Raw genomic sequence first — 20,183 nt, 5'->3', positions numbered from 1 at the left:
CTTTGAAAATTAATGCCTGTAGTGGGTACTCTACGCATACTATGTCCAGACATTCACTTTCAGTATGTAACCTGGAATTCAATAAATTAACTTAGAGTGTAAAGCGCAGAGCTCACAACTTCAAAAGTTCACAGCTTTAAGAAAAGGTGAACAAATAAGAAGGTACATGTGGAGAAAGCACAGCAAACAAACCAGAAAGCAGGAATCAACACCACCCAAGTAGAAATATTTGGAGGGAATGTTATTCCCCTGCCCATGGCCAGTTGTCTGTGTACAGATCATATTAATTGTTGCCAGGGCTCTTTTTCTGGAAAAAGCAGTGCCGGAACTCTCAAGAGGGAAATGAAGGAGAAACACACAGGTGCCCCTCATGAACTTTTAAACAATTTGTTTGAGATTTTTGTTTTCACAAAGAAGTTCCAGAATGTTCCCCCAGAAAAAAGCCCCATATTGCCCTCTACCACAAATTATCCAATATGTAGATCTGGAAGGGTATACAAGAAAACCAAAATGTGTCAGTGACTATGTACAGCTAGCAAGCTACCTGCAGGTGCCATCGCATGTAGCAATTGCAGGGAGCACCATAAAGGGCCAAGAGACAAATGAATTAACCATACAGAATTTGTTTCACTTTCCTGTTGACTTGAACTGATATTATTCTGGGTTTGAATTCAGACAAATAAAAGTGAATAACAAATTCTAGGAACAAAAAAACACACATAAAAGAAAGAAAAGTGTATACTGTTATTGCCTTCCCATATTTTGATTGCCTTCCCATATTTTTTTTAAAAAAAATTAGACATACCTATCCCTTGAATGTCCAAACGAAGGTCTAAACACTGAGACAGTGGTCCAAGTGTCTGATAGCAAATTATCTAAAAGGCAAAATCCACATGACCTGTGGATTTAAACTGCTTCAAAATTTTATGTGATTTGGAACAATTCATGAGGATACAGTATCCATGATCAAGCACACTTTGGGGATTAATTCTGGTCTCGGTTATAGAACAGATAACAGAATTTAAAATAATTTGTTTTCCCAGCTGGGCAGGATGGAAGGTGCCAAGGATCGGGCATGTGAGATTCCCAGACATATCCCAACCACACACTGACCAGATCCAGATTATCTCAACTCCAGCAAAGTACCGTAGTTTCATCACATCACTTCCAGTCATGCATTGGTAGCCAATGTAATATTAATCCAATGGAAGTTATCCACTGGTATTCACCATGCAGCCACCAAACAACATAGTTGATTAACTAGTTCGTGATGTTTGAAAGTGCATATGTACAATTGCTGTGGAATTCCCTCTTCTTAATCATCCTTGGTGGCAGGATATAGGCAGATGTTTTTAAGTACATAATAGCTACAAAGGTTTTCGAGTTGCAATTTGCAAAGCAGGCATGCTTTTCCTTGTACTGAAGAGGAGGCAGGCAATTCTTTCAGTCATCTCAACGATTCTGCCTTCATCTTGCACTTTAAAGAAGGAGAAGATGGAGCATCTCCAGATGTTTTCAAAGAACAGGTCAATATGACTACCACCAGCTGTGTTTTTTTAATTTACTGAGCTCAGCACACAAAAAGAGCACATTCGTGTATTTCTAATCTTCTAACAATACACATATAAAGGCAAACCATTTCTCAGCAACATCAGATGTGTCCATACCAATATCCTTTCTGCAAGAAGCTAATAAACATGGAAAAATATTTGCATCTAACCTTTGCACAACATGTCCCTTCAGGCTCAAGCATCTTCTTTCTATTGAAATTCTAAAGGATTTCTTCCTGTTGTCCTCCTAATGTTCAAAAGAAAAACCTTTCAAAGGGATACAAGTATTTCTTTAACTCCTCAATGCTATTTAAAAAAAATAAAATAATTGAATTACGTTTTCAGACCATCTACAATAATAGATACAAGAGTCAATCAAAATTTGACTTTGTAAACAAGTCAGTAGTAATTCAAGTTATTTCCTCATTTAGTCAAAAGAGAATCACTTTGCTCTCTATGTTATAGCTAGCTAAAATTTTAGTCAAGCTTTTAAAAAGCTTTAGCACTACCGTCTATCAAATCAAAAGAAAACAAAAGAGCTCATGCTCATACACACACAAACTAGGACTGATATTATTAGGTTTGATATAAATCATGGATGCAAGGCATGGTGTAGAGAAGAAAACTTTCTGCCAAAGTCTGGCTTAGAAAAATCTTCTTTTATTGGGAAGTTGTTCTGAGACAAACTGAAATGTTAATAATGGAAGTGTATGCATCGAAACAAGGCTTTCAGCAGCAATATTTTACCCAGTAAATGAAAAGAGCCATAAGAGGAGTATTACTACTTACTGCTACATAATGATCCATCCAAGCTGTTGTTACGACTCCATTTGCCTTCTTTACAGGCCCCATTGCTGCTGTAAAAGAGAAATCGCAAAATAGCTGAACAAAATAACAGATCTAGAGGTTTGTTCTATTATCAGCTGCAAAGTCCACATCCCAGCTCTTTAAAATGTAATGTCGAGCCACAAGAAAGTCAGTGTGGTGTCTAAGAGACTTGATTGTGAACCCAACAGATCTCGATTTCAATATCACCTCTGTCATGAACTCCCTAGAGGTGGGAGCATTAACTCCACTTCTTCAATATGGTGGTAAATGGCATTCAAAACACTAATGGTCATGTAGCTGGTTGACCTGGCTCCTTGTTTCAAATTAGCCATGGGACAGTCTTCGTTACAGCTGTAAACACAGCAGCCAATGGGGAAGAGTAGCAGGGTGGTCACTTAAGTAAGATGAGTCCTTCCCATATGGACATAATCCACCTGCCCTCCCATGGGATACTGTGGGATTAGCCAGGTGCTTGTAAAAAAAAGGGGGGGGGGGAAGCAGGATTTTTTTTTTTGGTCCCCCAGTTGGGTCTTTTGTTCCCCAGATTCACCTGTCACTAAAGAGGGGTTGTTAAATAGGCCTGTGTTTTGACTGGTTTGGCCATAACTAGTTGGCAGAAATAGGGCAGGTTGCTCATGATTGCGAGGGATAATTGCCGAGTACTTTGAGGCATTGAACTTGATGGAGTGTGGGTTGGGAAGGAATACTCTCAGTGCTGAGCAACATTGTTTCAAACCTAGTAGGGAATTTACAGCACATAGGGGGAGGGAACTTGGCATGCTGCATATCAATGGAGAAGTGTGTGTGTGTGCGCGCGCATACACACACACATTATTTACATACAGCTGTGTGAGGTGGGTCAAGTGAGCCACAATCTGATTTAAAAATTTAACACTATTCCCTCTTGTGGTCACAATGCCACTATTGTTGTAGAGCTCATTTTAAATAGTTGATAAATTACTATGACACACTAAATGGTTATGTCTGTCTCAGTTTCATTTGCAAATCTAGCAGTTGCTAGAGTACTATTTCAACAGGGTGCTTCAGAAGACAAAGAAAATAACAAGATGTCATCTTCCAAATGCACAGATTAATCTACTTCTTAAAAGTGCTATGAGTTACTCTGTGGTTAATAGGCATTCTCATTTTTTTTGAAGGGCCATTAGGTGCTAAGGAAAGGAAATATTAAATAGATCATCTAATGGCCTGTAAATCGTAGCACATAGGGAGTTATTCTGAAGTTTCAATCCAGCCCAGCTTCTGGAGATGGCTCTTTAAAGCTCCCACTGATAAGAGTTTGCTTGAACTAGGAGATTTAACTTTATGGAGGTATATTTTTTGTGTGCTACATTTATGAGCAAGTTCTCTATATATGAAGGCATTGAAATCTACCAGCAGAAAGCTTAGCATATTAATTAATTGGATCTGTAAAACACAGGCCACACACCCAGTGAAAATTAAAAGGCACATCGAAGAGAAGCAAAGGAGAGCAGGCTGGCAAGCCAGGAATTATACATCTAGGACAGAGCCACCATATTTTATAAAGCTTTTCCCTAAACGTTGATTTAAAAAGTCAAGGAAACCCATTTTTCTGCTGAAAGTGGAAGATTGCTATTCTCTACCAGAAAACGTAGCAAACTTGCAACAAACTGCAAGCCTTTAAGTTTAAAAAACTAAACCTACAAGTTTCAATGGCCATTTCAACTGTCCTCTGTCTGCCACATATACAATCCTCCTTCCTATGTCACCTTCCCAAAATCCTCTACGCTGTTCACATTTTCTCACCTGCAAGAAGCATCAACTCTCGTTGGCCAAAGAGATCTCTTCGTGACATAGGATCGGTGGCTTACTTGACACTACCTTTAACCTGCCCAAAGGTTAACAATGCATAACAGTACACTTCCATAATGGCAAACCACCATTATGTACTTTTAAGTTTTTAATAGTGATAACTGCTGGGGGGGGGGGAGAATGGTGGCATATCAGTGGAAAGTACCTATAGTTCAAATGCCCAATAAAGCCCCAGTAAAAACATAGAGCCCCTAAATTTCTCTGTAAGATGAACCAAGGAAAGTGGTTTTCGAGACTTGTTTTTATGTGTTTCTCATGTGTTGGCTTGCTTAGTGGCTGTGTTACGAGCAGAAAGGTGGGGTATTCTTGAAATAAATCAGTACTATTTTCTAGTATCAACTTGCCACCAAATCTCCAAATAGACCTCCACTTGTTTGGGTCTGATTAGGGATACACGTGAATAGCTCATAAGCATGCTGGGTTCAATACACAACCGGCCACAAGCCTGCAATGCCAACCCACATGACTATTGGATGTTTTGCAAATGCCACAGTTTCAGGAAACAAAAAACATATAAAAGCTTGGACCCCGCAGCAATGGCGGCCACAATTTCATTATATTTGGCAACCACTGGAGCTACCGGAGGAGTCACTGCATTTAGGGCTCTGAAATCAACCATCATTCTCCACGTTACTCCATCTGCCTTCAGTACTGGCCAAAAGGGGGCATTGCAGATGGATTGCATCGGGAGAATGACGTCCCACCTCAGTAATCCCTCTATAGTTTTTCCTATCCCTATCTCTGCTTCTGCGGGGTATTTGTACTGACGCTGGGGAGGGGGATCTCAGCCTTCTATAAGAACACAAGCGTTTCTTACAGTCCCGCACTCCGCCTTGTCAGTAATCCATACCCCGGGGAATTTCTGGGCCCATATGTCTCCATTAACAGGCGATATGGGAAGGGGTGCTTTCAATGCTGCACATCTGTGCACGGCATTAATAAAGCCTGGGCCTCCTGGTATTTGCCACAGAAGGCCGTTGGCCATGTCTATAGTTAGGTTATTTTTGGTTAGGAAGGGGGCCCCAAGCATGCCGTCATCTTCTCCTTTATTACTACAGGCTTTCATGGTGGCTTTAAGTTTCCCTATGGTAACTGGGATCCTTTTCCAGATATATGATGCACGGCTACCACCTGCATATCCGGCCAGTTCCAGGGTTCTTTCTGTTTGGGTTCCCTGAGTCACTAACCTCGGGGGGAGCACGCTAATGGAGGCTCCTGTGTCTATTAGTAAATTGGCAGATTTAACTTTCCCTGGAGCCCCAATGCCTGCCTGTACCATTGGTCTCCCCCAGGTGTCTGGCTTAAATTTAGCCACTACTCCGTTGGGGGGATCAGTGGGCTCCGGGCATCCCTAGCATAAATTAGGGTGCTCTTGAAAGGGGTTATTATTGAATTCCTGTTGCGTCACTCTGGCTACAGGTTGTGGAGGAGCTTGAGTTTGTGGGTATGGAGCTTGAATTTGAGGATATAGAGCTTGAGTTTGGGGATATGGATCTTGAGTTTGGGGGAAGTAAGTTTGGGCTGGAGGGGGCGGAGGCGCGGAGGGAAATACTCTCCCCCTCTCGTTGATTATATCTTGCTGTCTCCATATTAGCATTGCGGTAGAAGCGCCCTTATACCTTTCCATGTTTTCTCCAGTGCTCTTTATGAATGCCCACGCTGCATTCCTTGCTTCCCTTTCCTCTGGCGTTACTGGACACCAAGGTTCTTTCCATACAGGGTGTTGGGTTTGCAGTGGTGCACCCAATTGTCCCTGACCTTGGGGTATCTGAGGGGTTCCCTGATTAAAATCTTGCTGTGCGCCTTGAAACGCAGCTTGTGGTGGGGCTGCTGGCCCCGCATTGTAATTTACAAAGGGGTTGTTCCGCTGCCCTTGGGCCAGTTGTCTCCGTCTCCCCTGCCTGTCATTATTCCTTGCCTGGCTTCTCCCGTTCTGTCCTTGTGGTCGGTTGGCGGGATTGGCTTGGGGATTTTGCGAATTGGCTCCCCTTGTCTGGTATTGGGAGTGGGGGCCGTTGCCTCCTTACTCCGGTCCTTCTTCCCTACCTTGTTATTCCTTTTGAGTTTATTCATAAATTTGCTAACTTTGGCTATGTTGGAGTAGAGGGCTCCCCATTCAGGATCATCCAAATTGATAACCCCCAGCAGTTGCTGTGTGGCCATATTAAGACCCCTGACAACATCCCTGATAAAGTCTGTGTCGTTATAGTCAGGGTCTGATTCACCATCTGGGAAGACCAGCTCCGCTGCTGCAGCTAGGAATTGTTTTTTTGTTACATAGTTCATGGGATCTTCATCTGGACCTTGTACAGTCTCATTGTAGAGATATTTTACATCATCTCCATCCCATGTGGCAGTTAGTACTTCTGCCATCCATTCCAGGGTTGTGATCGCGTCAGAGCGTTTCCGTCCCAGGAGGTTTCTTATCTTTTCTGAGTCTGGGCCATTTGCAGCCATTCTCAAGACTTGGTTCAGCTCCTTGACCGACATATCCGGGTATTCGTTGTGCGCTTGAGCCATCCATTTAATGGAGGTCTCCCGGGTATATTGGCCAAGGACCTGGAAGGCCATTTTAGCATCCTCTGTTTTCCACTCCCTAATTTCTTTAATTACTTTTACAGTCTCAGCGCCGTCCCCCTTCTTAGTGGTGGTCTGTCTGGTGACGACCGGGCGGACCGGGGCTGAGCCGTTTTTATTTCCTTCCGCCACCTCTTCCTCCTCGCTCTCCTCATCTGAGGTAAAATCATAGAGGGCAGGGGCCGAAACGGCGGCTATTAGGGTCTTTTTAATATTTAATTTCTTTTGTAGGGCTGCTATTTCCCTTTTACATGCCTCATGACTAGTGGCTTCTTTAGCCTTCCGGTTCTTCTCTGAAACGTATTCTATGGCACTCTGTAATTTATTATTTTGGGCTTTGGTTTGCTCCAATTCTTTTTCCAGTGCGGCTAACTGCAAGTGGGCCTTTTTTAGAGCGGGTAGAGTTTCTTGCTGTGCTAAAGCTAGGGCATGCTTCTCCACTCTAAGTTCCTCTATGGTCCTCTTTGCTTCTTGCCACTCCAGATCTAGGCTGTTATTTTCCTCCATTAATTCTTCCTTCTCTTTTTCATAGCTTTGAAAAAGCTCAAGGCTACTGCATGACTTTTAAGAGTTTGTTCCAGTTCCTGCTCATTTAATTCTAACTGTTGCTCTTGTTGTTTGATCATGGCCGAGCTATCCTGCAGGGCCACGAACAAACCCCATGATGCATAGAAGTCTCTTTTGCCAGGATTGATTGTTTTATCCTTACAATATTCTTTGAACGTGTCTCGAAGGAATTGGAGGGGATTATGGTCTTTAAAAGAACCTTTTTCCCATGGGTTATCTCCTTTCTTTACCAGCCATTTCTCTAGTTTGGAGAGGTCCAGTCCCTTTTTAGTTACTAAGGCCATAGCGACACGTTGGTTACCAACTTTTACTTTTTGTTGCTTTTCTAGTCCAGAAGGCCGCTGCGTCCAGCGGTGTTTTCTAAGACGGTCTGCCCGAACCAAAGGTCGCGACGGTAGCGAGCCGTGGGGACCCCGGGACTTTTTACTAGTCCGAGTGGGAGGCTTTTACAGCAGTCTCACTGCGGACGGTCTGCCCAAACCAAAGGTCGCGATGGTAGTGAGCCGTGGGGACCCCGGGACTTTTGATACTAGTCCAAGTGAAAGGCTTTTACAGCAGTCTCACTGCGGACGGTCTGCCCGAACCAAAGGTCGCGACGGTAGTGAGCCGTGGGGACCCCGGGACTTTTTACTAGTCCGAGTGGGAGGCTTTTACAGCAGTCTCACCACGGACGGTCTGCCCGAACCAAAGGTCGCGATGGTAGTGAGCCGTGGGGACCCCGGGACTTTTTACTAGTCCGAGTGGGAGGCTTTTACAGCAGTCTCACTGCGGACGGTCTGCCCGAACCAAAGGTCACGACGGTAGTGAGCCGTGGGGACCCCGGGACTTTTTACTAGTCCGAGTGGGAGGCTTTTACAGCAGTCTCACTGCGGACGGTCTGCCCGAACCAAAGGTCGCGACGGTAGTGAGCCGTGGGGACCCCGGGACTTTTTACTAGTCCGAGTGGGAGGCTTTTACAGCAGTCTCACCGCCGACGGTCTGCCCGAACCAAAGGTCGCGATGGTAGTGAGCCGTGGGGACCCTGGGACTTTTTACTAGTCCGAGTGGGAGGCTTTTACAGCAGTCTCACTGCGGACGGTCTGCCCGAACCAAAGGTCGCGACGGTAGTGAGCCGTGGGGACCCTGGGACTTTTGGTGCCTAGGGAGTTTATCCTAACTGGCCTAGGACTTGCAGTTTGTATGAGTGTATGGGTGTATGTGCAGTGTATGTGCGTGTGTGCACTAAGCTCCAAGAAAAAAAAAGGAAAGAAGGAAGGGTTCCCTATCCAGATCTTAAACGGTCCTGACCTATCCTGACATTCCCTCCCACGATAGACGCGTTTAGGACGGCCTCGGGACAGCGGCCAGGCTTCACGAGACTCCCCCCTTGCGTTCTATCCGGCTCAGTCCTTTTGCAAGGGTTCTGGCCTTTAGGTGCGGCTGGGAAGTCCACGCTGAATGATAGAAATGGGAGCAGCCCAACCCACAATATAGAGATGCTCGCTAGAGCCGTTCACACAGAACTCAGTCACTCAATCACTCACACAATAGCCTAGCTAGCAAGACTTTCTGAATGATGCAACCTTACGTCTGTCTATGTGAAGACACGCGTGTCGACTCACGTGTGTTCACACAAACAGGGTATGCCCGCATTCTCCACCACTTCTGTTAAGCCAAATGCCCTCAAAACGAGGTTGGGGAATTAGTTAGGTGGGCACCTGGCTCATTAGGAATCTTTTTACCAATATATACCAGGCTCAATCATCCAGAGGGTAAATGCTCAATAAAAGGACTCTAATTTAATAAAAACCAATTGTAATTTATTTAGAATAATAGTTCTTTCATACAAGATAAAAATACAAAACAATCACACATTCACACAGGTCTAAGAAACACAGATAGATTGATAGGGGAACATATAAGGGTAGACAGACAGGGCGATATTTACCTCTCGCAGACTTTCAAGGAAGGCTCCGATGGCGACAATTGAGGGAATGGGGGAGGACCCGAAACTGATCAGGAATCGGGGATGTATCTATACAGCGGAATATGGGTTGCTGATAGAAGCACACATGAGTGGAGTTGGGTCAGAGGTTATAAGGCCTCACCTCAGCCCTTAGGGGATGGGAGGCAACGGGGAGGAGGAATGGGAGGCTCTGTGATGACCATGAAGGCTGGACATTACCAGAGCCAATGGCGAGTCCCTTGGTGACACCCAATTGGGTGTCTGCTTTGACCAATGAACTTCACCTTCGTCCTGGGCATCCTGGAAGCTTCCAGGTTGCGACAGGGCCTGAGGCGGCTCCAGGAGTGTCAGTATGGAAATGGCTAGGTACTTGGGATTAAGTGGGCTTATCTGGGAAGGTGACAATAGGGAATCAAATATTGACCTAGGTATCCCTGGTGGAAACAAAAGACTTAGTTGTGACAGGGGATGTTCTTCCTCTTTTCTCATCATCTTCTGGGCAAGAGTTATTGTTTGGGGTATTGCTAGGTAATCAGGACTAACAGTTGAGCTATTAATCCATTCATGGGGCAAATGGGTTGCTTGCGGGCTAAGGGTGACTCAGGGTGTGTACGTGAGCTCCTTACTATGAAGGAATGAAGTCCAGCCTGGCAGGAAGATGGCTACAAGTGGTGTTAGCGAGACACAGTGGATTCCATGCTCAATGCTTCAACACCAGTCGCCTGGAAAGCTCCGTGGCAGCGCAGCTTCTTCCCCACCATGGCGGACCCACGCAGTGACGGGGCAACGTCCGTGCATGTTGGAAGCACTCTGTACCTGTTTAGAATGCCTGCACACTTAGGCTGTTTGTACACATGAGTCCCTTTTAGTTCCTGGATGGCTTTACTCGCACTCTCTGGCCAGACGGGTGCAAGCTCACTTCTCCAGGCGCCCTGGCAACCATGCTGGCGACTATAATATTGGGGAAAGAGGGGTCTTTTCCTCACACAACATAGGGCAACCCACCACCAGAAGAAAGTGGTGTGAAAAGGGGCTTCATTGCATTGTAACACAATCAGTTTTCACCATTTTAAAAAAGACACTCATCACAAGCGGGTGGAATGGTGAGTGTCAAAAACAAAGGATGATGAATAGCAGGGTGGAGATACTTGCCCCAAATGGAAAAATTCCACACCTATAGTCATGAGTTTAGAGCTGAGGCAAAAACAGAAAAAAAAAAAACAGTAGTACAGAAACCACAGAGAGAAAGCAATAAGAAGTATGCCAAAATCTTGACCCATATTGTCATGTGTGGAATCATTTCCAAACTCCAAATTACTTTGCTGGCCTGCATTGGGGTGAGTGAAGAAATGGCCAGAGTGTTCACAACCCCACCACTCTTACTGCTAGTATGCTGCATTTATTTAATATGTATAGTTTACTAGAGAGTGTACAGAATGCAGAAAAGATACAGTCCCTGCCTCAAAGACTTTAAAGTCTAAGAACTATATGCCATCATAGTATTATATCATGTATCATGGCAGGTGCTTCTGTTCCATAGTAGCATCTATTGTGCCTTGCTACATGAGTTTGTCAGGTTGTATGGAGTTTCCATGTCAGCAAAAGACCATTTCAGACACTAGTTTCTGTGTGATTGGGAGAATTCTTGAGCAACTTGTAAGCAGTTCCAGTAAGTTCAGTCTTGGCCTATCTACCTTGGTTGCCAGTCTGTTTTCAGATCAAATTCAAGGTGCTGTTATTGACCTTTAAAACCCTGTATGGGTTGAAGTGGTATATCTGAAGGACTGTCTACTTACCTGATCACTATGGTCATCTTTCAAGGCCCTGTTTTGGGTGCCTCCATGTTCTGAAATTAGGCAGGTGGCAGCCCAGGGCTTCTTGGTTGTGGCACAGAAACTGTGGGACTCTTTCTCTCTCTCTCCAGAAAGACCCACCTGCCCCTTTCTGCTGCCATCTTCCATCAGCGCTTGATGAATGAGATCCCACCCTGTTTTAATTTTAATGTATGTGCATTGTCTTGTACTATGTATGTATTTTAGCTTGATTTGAAGTGTTTTAATTATGTTTTTTCTTTGATTTTAATGGTTTTTATGATGTGATTTATTGTGTTTTTAATTTATTATTGTCTTGATAGTCCTGATCAGGGAAAAAAGGTGGAATATTAATTTTATAAAGAAATAATAAAACCCTACTTAGGAGCCTACTTAGCTGGGTGCCACATTTTAACCATTCCGGTGTTGCCTTCCCACTCTCATGTCCCAGTTCAGGCCCCAATCCTGAATTTTGTGCTATTGCAGCCATCAGGCCCCTCAGCTGCCCACACAGCCAGTCGTTGCCAGACACAGCCAGCCATAGCTGCCATCACCTTTGCTGACTCTCCCCACCCTCGTAGAAGTGCAAACAGGACCCACAAGTAAGTCAGCATCCTTCAATATTTCATAAATGAAAAGAAGGATTAAAAAATGTAGAGTAAAAAAAAGGTAGAGGTAGTCCCCTTTGCAAGCACCAGTCGTTTCTGACTCTGGGGTGATGTCACATCATGATGTTTTCACGGCAGACTTTTTACGGGGTGGTTTGCCATTGCCTTCCCCAGTCATCTACACTTTCCCCCCTCCCAGCAAGCTGGGTATTCATTTTACCAACCTCAGAAAGACTCATAAGGCTGAGTCAACCTTGAGCCAGCTACCTGAACCCAGCTTCTGCCGGAATCGAACTCAGGTCATGAGCAGAGGGCTCGGACTGCAGTACTGTAGCTTTACCACTCTGTGCCATGGGACTCCTTCAAATGTAGAATAGCTAGATATAAATCCAGTTCCACCTTAGAGACCTACAAGATTTTCAGGGTATGAGCTTTCAAGAGTCAGAGCTCCCTTTATCAGATAACTTCATCAGATATCTTAATAAGAGACCTTTATCTCTCAAATGCTCATACCCAAAAATCTTGTTGGTCTCTAAGGTGGTACTACATGAATCTAGCACTCTACTGCAGACAAACACAGCAATCCTCTGAAACTGCTGTATCTGAAGAAGTGAGCGGTGACTCATGAAAACTCGTACTCTCCCACAGATTTTGTTAGTCTTTAAGTTGTTACTGGACTCTTGCTCTTTTCTACTGATATCCATCTTGATCTATCTATGGCTACCCTCTGAAACTATCTTCATGAACTTGTAACATCCTTACACCAAGATTTCTATATGAAGTTCTCACCCCTACTTTTCCCATTGCCTGAAGTTCTTCTCAGCCCACTATGTGCTATATCCTTCACAAATTTAAAAATACAGGTGCTGTTTCTTTTTCTTCTGTTTGAAGATTAATAGAGAAATAATAATAATTGTCCTGTATGTTGTTCCTTAACATCTTAAAATTAATTTCACCTCCTGCAGCAAGTAAACTAGCAGTCTGTGTACTGCATGATGCCTGAGCTTCATATACCCTTGACCAAAGAACGGTACACTCCTATCTGGGATGGTCGTCCTCTTCCACTGAGTGTGCAGCTTCGGGATGGATGCACATGGAGAAGTGAGGGAGGTAGGGGACACCCGCCTAGCCAGCCAGATCAACTGAATCAACTCTTCACATCCGATGCCTGAGCTTCATAGCCTTGCATTGGCATGCCTGTCTACCAGAGACAAGAGACATTCTCTTAGACAGACATCTTCTAGAGAGGATACTGAAAGCCAAATAATGCCAGCTCTAGCACTTCATTCAACCATATTTTAAACTGGCCCCACAACCAAAATATTAAAGAGATCTTAAGTTATTCCAGGCAGCCACAAAGTGATGAAATATCAATTGAAAGAAATGAGGAAATATTGACTAGGGACCTCAGATTTTTGACTGACTACTACCATAAATGGTGGCTTATCCTAAGTCTGGGAAAAGCAGAATGCTCCTGTTTCCATCTCAATAACGATCTTGCCAACCATTAACTGAATGTCTGCCTTAATGGCACCTGACCCGACTTACACACAACCATACACCTAAGTACTTTGGCATTACCCTGGACAGGACCTTGAGCTATAAACACCACTTTACCAGTATAGCAGTAAAAATACATATGTGAAATAACATTCTCCTTTAATTATGTGGAACAATTTGGGGTGCGTCTGCTGCAACACTTAGATGCTCAGCTTTGGGGTTGGTGTATAGTACTGTGGAATATTGTGCTTCAGTGTGGCTCAACAGCCTCATGTCCACAAACTTGATGTCCCACTAAATACAACAACGAGAACCATCAGCGGATGTATTAAACCCACTATGATCTAATATCTACCCACACTGTGTACATTGCTCCCTACATCTCTAAACACAAGATGCTCTTCATCGTGAATATAGAAAAATAATTGAAAACAGAAAGTTACCCATCCACGAGACATGGCTGACACAGATGTATCTAGACTAAGATGCTGTTAGCAATAAGATCTGCACAAATCCTGCAATCATAAAATTTCAGTCTAGGGAATAATGAGTTGCAAACATGGATGCAGTCAGTTCCACCCAATATCCATAACCTGATAAACACCAATGAGAGGCCTGAGGTTTTGACTTGCCACGTAACGTATGAAAGACTGCTAACAGAATATGAACAGACTTTGGCAGTTGTGTAAACCTGATGTTCAATTTTATTTGGGACACAAATACCAGGACCTGAATATGATTTAGTGCAGTCCACCAAACTATTTTCCATCTGCCACAGGAATATGAGCACCATGCTTTCCAGGGAGATGTGAAGGAGCTCTCTCAACTCTTCCCCAACTGTGATTGAGTGGATTGAAAATTTAGATTTTAGCATTTAGGGGGATTGCCCAATTGGTCTGCATACCTGTTATATCAACTTGGTTATATATTTTATATTATTATATACTTCCCAGGGCTTTTTTTGTAGCAGGAACTCATTTGCATATTAGGCCATACCCCGTGATGTCATCATTGTTTCCACACAGGGCTTTTCTGTAGAAAAAGCCCAGCAGGAACTTATTTGCATATTAGGCCACATCCCTTGATGCCAAGCAAGCCAGAACTGTGTTCCTGTGCGTTCCTGCTCAAAAAAGGCCCTGATGTTTCCTGTGTGTAACTCTGCCATACAATGAATAATAATAATCTAGTGTGGGGGGGTTCCTTTTCATCTTCAAGGATGTTAATTGTTTACATACAGCAACAATTAATGTAACAAATGAACAAATTTTAATGATATATTTCAGAATAATATACTGAAAGGGTAGTTGTCAAAGGGAAAGATGTCTATATGGCAGCAAATAAATCTTGCTATATGTGCAGCCCTATTGTATGAGTATATACTTGTAAGAAAGCCCCACTGAGTTAATGAGCTCACTTTCAAGTTTCTCCTACTTCTTGTGCATACCAGATGGCATGGTAAACCTTATATCTGGACAGTTACCACATCAGAATGCAGGTGGGGGATCCCACAGTGAAGTGATTCTCAATCAAAATATCCCTGCATATAGAAAGCTAATATGTCTATAAACAACATTGACTGCAATCTATTTTGCCTTATTTTCTGTGAGCAGGGACTATTAGGGTTGCCAATTTCCAGTTGGGGGTTGAGGAATCCCCTGGTTTGGAGGCCCACTTCACTTCAGGGTTATCAAAAAGCAGGGAGGGAAATTCTGCTGAGCACTCCATTATACCCTATGGAGACCAGATCCCATAGAGTATAATTGTCAAGCATGGTGAAATTCCATTGATAATTGATTGTTTTAGGGTTCTGCCTAAACCTGGTCTGTGAAGTATCATGGAGGATCCAACTTTGCTAGTTTGTTATTCTTTCCCTTCCCCCCGTCTTGCTTTATGGCTTATAATTAGAAGCAGTGAGAACTGAAACCAAGTAATCAGCACCTTCCCATACATTCCTGTAAGGGAGTACAAGCCTTCTGGGGAAAGCAAGGACGCAGTCCTGATAACACTATGGGAATGTAGACATTTATGATAGTTTATGTGTGAATGCTACACCGCAACCCCATCCCTTGGAATCCCTTTGAAGTAAGCTTTAAAAGTATTGTATCAATGTATTGGCAGCATTACTCTCAAGAACCTGTTACACCAAAGTATCGGTCAATCAATAAACGTAGTCTTTGTATCAACTTCGACTCGTCATTGAACCCGCATGCTTGACAATAATGGAGAATCCATCTGTGGGTATCTGGGGCTCTGTTGGGCTATTTTTTTGAGGTAAAGGCACCAAATTTTCAGCATAGCACCTGGTGCTTCTTCTCAACCCCCACCCCAAAATTTCAAAAATATTGGATTCTATGAGCTCCGTTATCCTCCATTAGAATGAAGGGAAGGCATTTAAAAGAAATGCAGTCCCTTTAAATGTAATGGACAGAACTCCCTTTGGAGTTCAATCACACTTGTCACAACCTCACTCCTGGCTCCACTCCCAAAGTCTCCTGCCTTCACTCCCAAACAGGCCCGTAACTTCAGTGGGGCCATGGTGGGATTGGCCCCTCCACCCTCACCCCTGCAGATATTGGCTGGCCCCAGTGCTTATGGCTCATGCCAGTGCTTTCTTGCACACACCACTGCTTTCTCTTGCTTCCTGCCACTTTCTTATGCTTGCCTTGCCCCTCATGAGTGCTTTCTCGCCATCTCTTCTTCTTTGGCTGCTGTTCTGCACCACCTCATCCTCCTCCCCCCAACACTTGCATTGCTCAGGCCCTCCTTCCCCCAGACTCATAGCCTTCTGGCAGCCCTCTCCCATCCTCCCCACCTGTTCCTGACCCCCTGGACCCCCAGGCAGTGGGTGGCTCTCAGTGGCATAACTCATTCCCTGATGGGGTGGCCATGCAGCACAGTGTCTGGGGTGCCTTGCCCTGCAGCAGGGTGGGATGGAGCACCAGCTGGGGGGGGGGCACTTTACCTGCCCTAGCTGGTCCTATCTGCTTGGAGGAGATGGAAGAGAAAGCCAGCCACAGCAGCAGGTAATCCCACAGCCAGTCAGCCCACCCACAAAGGGAGGTGCCTCTGCCAGCCAGCAGGCCAGCCAGCTGCCAGTAACTAAGCCCTGTGAGAGGAGGCAGGATTTTTATTTGTATCTTTGTGATGTCATTATGTTATATCATTTTGGGGCCCCTGGCCCCCATCACTTTTGTCAGTATCCCCATTTAATATATCATTTTGGGGCCCCTGGCCCCCATCACTTTTGTCAGTATCCCGACTTAATATTTTCTAGCTATGGGTCTGCCCCCAAAGTTCCCAGATATTTCCTGAGTCAGACATGGCAACCCTAGGCTTTTGCGTAACAGAGGTGGTACATCCAGATACAGCTTTACTAACACATCTGTGAAATCTGGGTCTTAATGTGCATAGACAGGTAGCCTAAGTAATATGAAATCTAATGTATCCAGGGGTAACAAGCATGAAACCACAGGCCAAAGCTCTCAAAAATTGATGCTGCAAAGAAATTGGCCAAGGAAACCATTTATGGTGTACCTCAAAGCCAGTGCTAGTAGCTCATATATTTGGCAAACCAGCTAAGAAAAGAAATATATGAAACTCATAAAACTTTGACTTACCAGCCTGCATGGAATATTATGGAAGGAAGGAAGGAAGGAAGGAAGGAAGGAAGGAAGGAAGGAAGGAAGGAAGGAAGGAAGGAAGGAAGGAAGGAAGGAAGGAAGGAAGGAAGGAAGGCTATATTATTTGTCTAGCCTGACTAGGTGAGAGAACTGTCACTTTAAATCTTGTAGACATTACAATATATTGGCACAAACATATTGCATTTAATATGTGATCAAGTTATAAGGCCAGAGTCTGAGGTGTATTTGTAAAATAATAGCAATCTGCAGCATACAGCATGGGCAGCCAATATTTTTCATGTCTTTTCACAAACACCACTGTAGTTTTGAACAATGTAAACAATATTCAGTACCTTATGAGAAGCACAGCAATAAATGGGGGTTGGGGGAACCATGGAGCACTGTTTTCATATCAATAAACTTTCTCCATTGGAGGATATTCAGAATTCTGCACATCCATAAGCTGTCTAAAGCCTGGTCATGCTTTCCCTCATTAAGTGACTTTCTGCTTAAAGGACTTATGGGATTGATTCTGTTACTGGTGAGAATATCTCAGTCTTTATTTCCCTCCAGCGTTGCTTTGCTTAATGGAAACATTACCCTTTCATGTATATTTCCTGGGGAGCTGAAGAATGTTAATGATTGTGAAGTCCATATTTCTCTCAGTATCTGGGTTTCCAAAACTGGCTAAGGCAGTGGAAAGTCGTCAGCAGGATACACACATGCTAATCAAACCACCATCTGCACAGGAGGTTCCTTACAAAAACAGACAATTAATTTGTAGAGCTCCATGCTATGCTTGGGAAATATGGAACATATGGGGGAAACTGAATTCCCAAAAATCTGTAAAATGTTAGTTGGTCTCCCCAAAGGGTTTTTACCTCTTGATATAGAAAGTGAATGTTTGCTGAACTGGTAGAAACTTGGCTTTTCATTTATCATGCTTGATTTTCGTTTATCTGAATGATTGTATTTTTCTCCAAGTAGGAAAATCTCTCTATATCCCCATTATAATCAGTATCCAACTCTGCAAGTGACCTGACCATGTGGTGCACTCAATTGTTATCCAGCCAATTTCTTTGTCAACAAAGGGGGAAAGTTATGCGATGCCAACCACTCAGCAGCAAACTATTACAATGTCTCACACTCATGGTTAGCCATACAATCACATATTATTTTCTTAACATTCTGGCACTGGCCAGACAAGAAACTGTATAGATTTTAAAGGACTGATGGATGGGGAAGTGTAAGTAAAGTATTACAAAACTACTAAAAACACAGTGTAAAGTGGTCTAGATAAGGCAAAGTGGTAGCAGATCAAGTTAGGGGAAGGAGTCTTAAACATGGGGTTTTTTTCTGACCAGAATTGCTGTTTGCCCCATCGTGAGAAACATTTGGTGTATTTGGTGTGTATCTATTTTACCTTTTTTAAAAAAGAAAAAGTGAGAAACATGGTGGATCCCTCCATAGATGCTTTGAACCAAATAAATAAATAACGAAGTATGTATGATCACAGGGTCTTTTCAGTCTCATCTAGTTTTGTCTTTGGTTGTCTCTAGTATCCCACACTTCAAATTACTCTGTTATTGAAAACCAAATTGAATAAGTTGTTCTGCTTGTTAAGACCTGTATCGGATTGATTTTTTTTGCACTGGGACATGAAGGAGTAGTTTCATGCAAATATAACTGCAATTAAGTAGGAAAAAATGTGTATGGTCCTGGCTTGTTGCGGGACTCACATGCATTCTTCGCTTCTCTCCTTCCCTTATGGCACCAAAGACTGCACATAAACATGAACACTGGCCACCTGTGATGTAGCAATGCAGGTACATTGACTGAGTTAATTCCCATCCATCCACTCCCCAGTAACTGGGGTCCAAAAGCAAGTGTGAACAAATGCCCTCTATGCAAGAATTCACACTAAGATTCCAATTACTGTAATTGCTCTCTATTTGGTGTAGTGGTTAAGTGTGTGGACTCTTATCTGGGAGAACCGTGTTTGATTCCCCACTTCTACACTTGCACCTGCAGGAATGGCCTTGGGTCAGCCATAGCTCTGGCAGAGGTTGTCCTTGAAAGGGCAGCTGCTGTGAGAGCCCTCTCCAGCCCCACCCACCTCACAGGATGTCTGTTGTGGGGGAGGAAGGTAAAGGAGATTGTGAGCTGCTCTGAGACTGAGTGGAGGGCGTAATATAAATCCAGTATCTTCTTCTTCGTATACAAAAGCCCAGCTGTAGACTAGTAGCTTGCAGAAACAAAGGGAATGAAGAAAGGAGCCATCAGTCTCCCAGGACAGAGCACTCACGCTCTTAGCTATGCTAATGAGTCTGGCTGAAGTAAGACAGTGGATCCATTCCTCCATCTTCCTGCCAGGTCACGCCTAAAAAAGACAGAGACAGCTAAGAACCAAGCAGCTAGAAAATAAATGCTTCCTTTGGGGCCATGAAGATCCAGATGACCCCAACATAAACTATAAATTCTCAGGACATAAAGAAGAAACTCTCTTCTTCTTACATCTTGCTCTTGACTTGGAAATACAAGCCATTATGGTCTAAGCTTTCCGCATCTCGTCCACATTGGAGAGACAATGGAGAGAAGGCCCAACTATGACAGCTAGGGTTGCCAATCCCCAGGTGGGGGCAGGGGATCCCCCGGTTTGGAGGCCCTCCCCTCGCTTCAGGCTTGTCAGAAAGCGGGGGGAGGGGAAGGGAGGGAAATGTCTGCTGGGAACTCTGTTATTCCCTATGGAGATTTATTCCCATAGAAAATCATGGAGAATTGATCCGCGGGTATCTGGGGCTCGGGGGGGGCTGTTTTTTGGGGTAGAGGCACCAAATTTTCAGTATAGCATCTAGTGCCTCTCCCCAAAATACCCACCAAGTTTCAAAAATATTGGACCAGGGGGTCCAATTCTATGAGCCCCAAAAGAAGGTGTCCTTATCCTTCATTATTTCCTATGGAAGGAAGGCATTGAAAAGGTGTGCTGTCCCTTTACATGTGATGGCCAGAACTCCCTTTGGAGTTCATTATGCTTGTCACAGCCTTGATATTGGCTCCACCCCCAATGTCTCCTGGCTCCACCCCCAAAGTCCCCAGATATTTCGTGAATTGGACTTGGCAACCCTAATGACAGCTAAAGCAATGATAAACTTTAAACGACTTGTAATGTATTGGAATTGGAGTTTGGCCTTAGGGCCAGCAGAGACTTGGCTGAGCTGGAGACCCTAAAACAATAGCCACCTGGATTCAGGAAGGAGGCCCATCAGGGTTCATAAGGCCAGCTATTAACCTATAGTTGTGTTTAATGGGATTATGGTAATCAATTT

This window comes from Heteronotia binoei, chromosome 1, assembly GCF_032191835.1.
Source record: "Heteronotia binoei isolate CCM8104 ecotype False Entrance Well chromosome 1, APGP_CSIRO_Hbin_v1, whole genome shotgun sequence".
NCBI classification, from domain to species: Eukaryota; Metazoa; Chordata; class Lepidosauria; order Squamata; family Gekkonidae; genus Heteronotia; species Heteronotia binoei.
The sequence above is the reverse complement of the archived record's forward strand: the minus strand, read 5'-3'. Positions refer to the sequence as shown.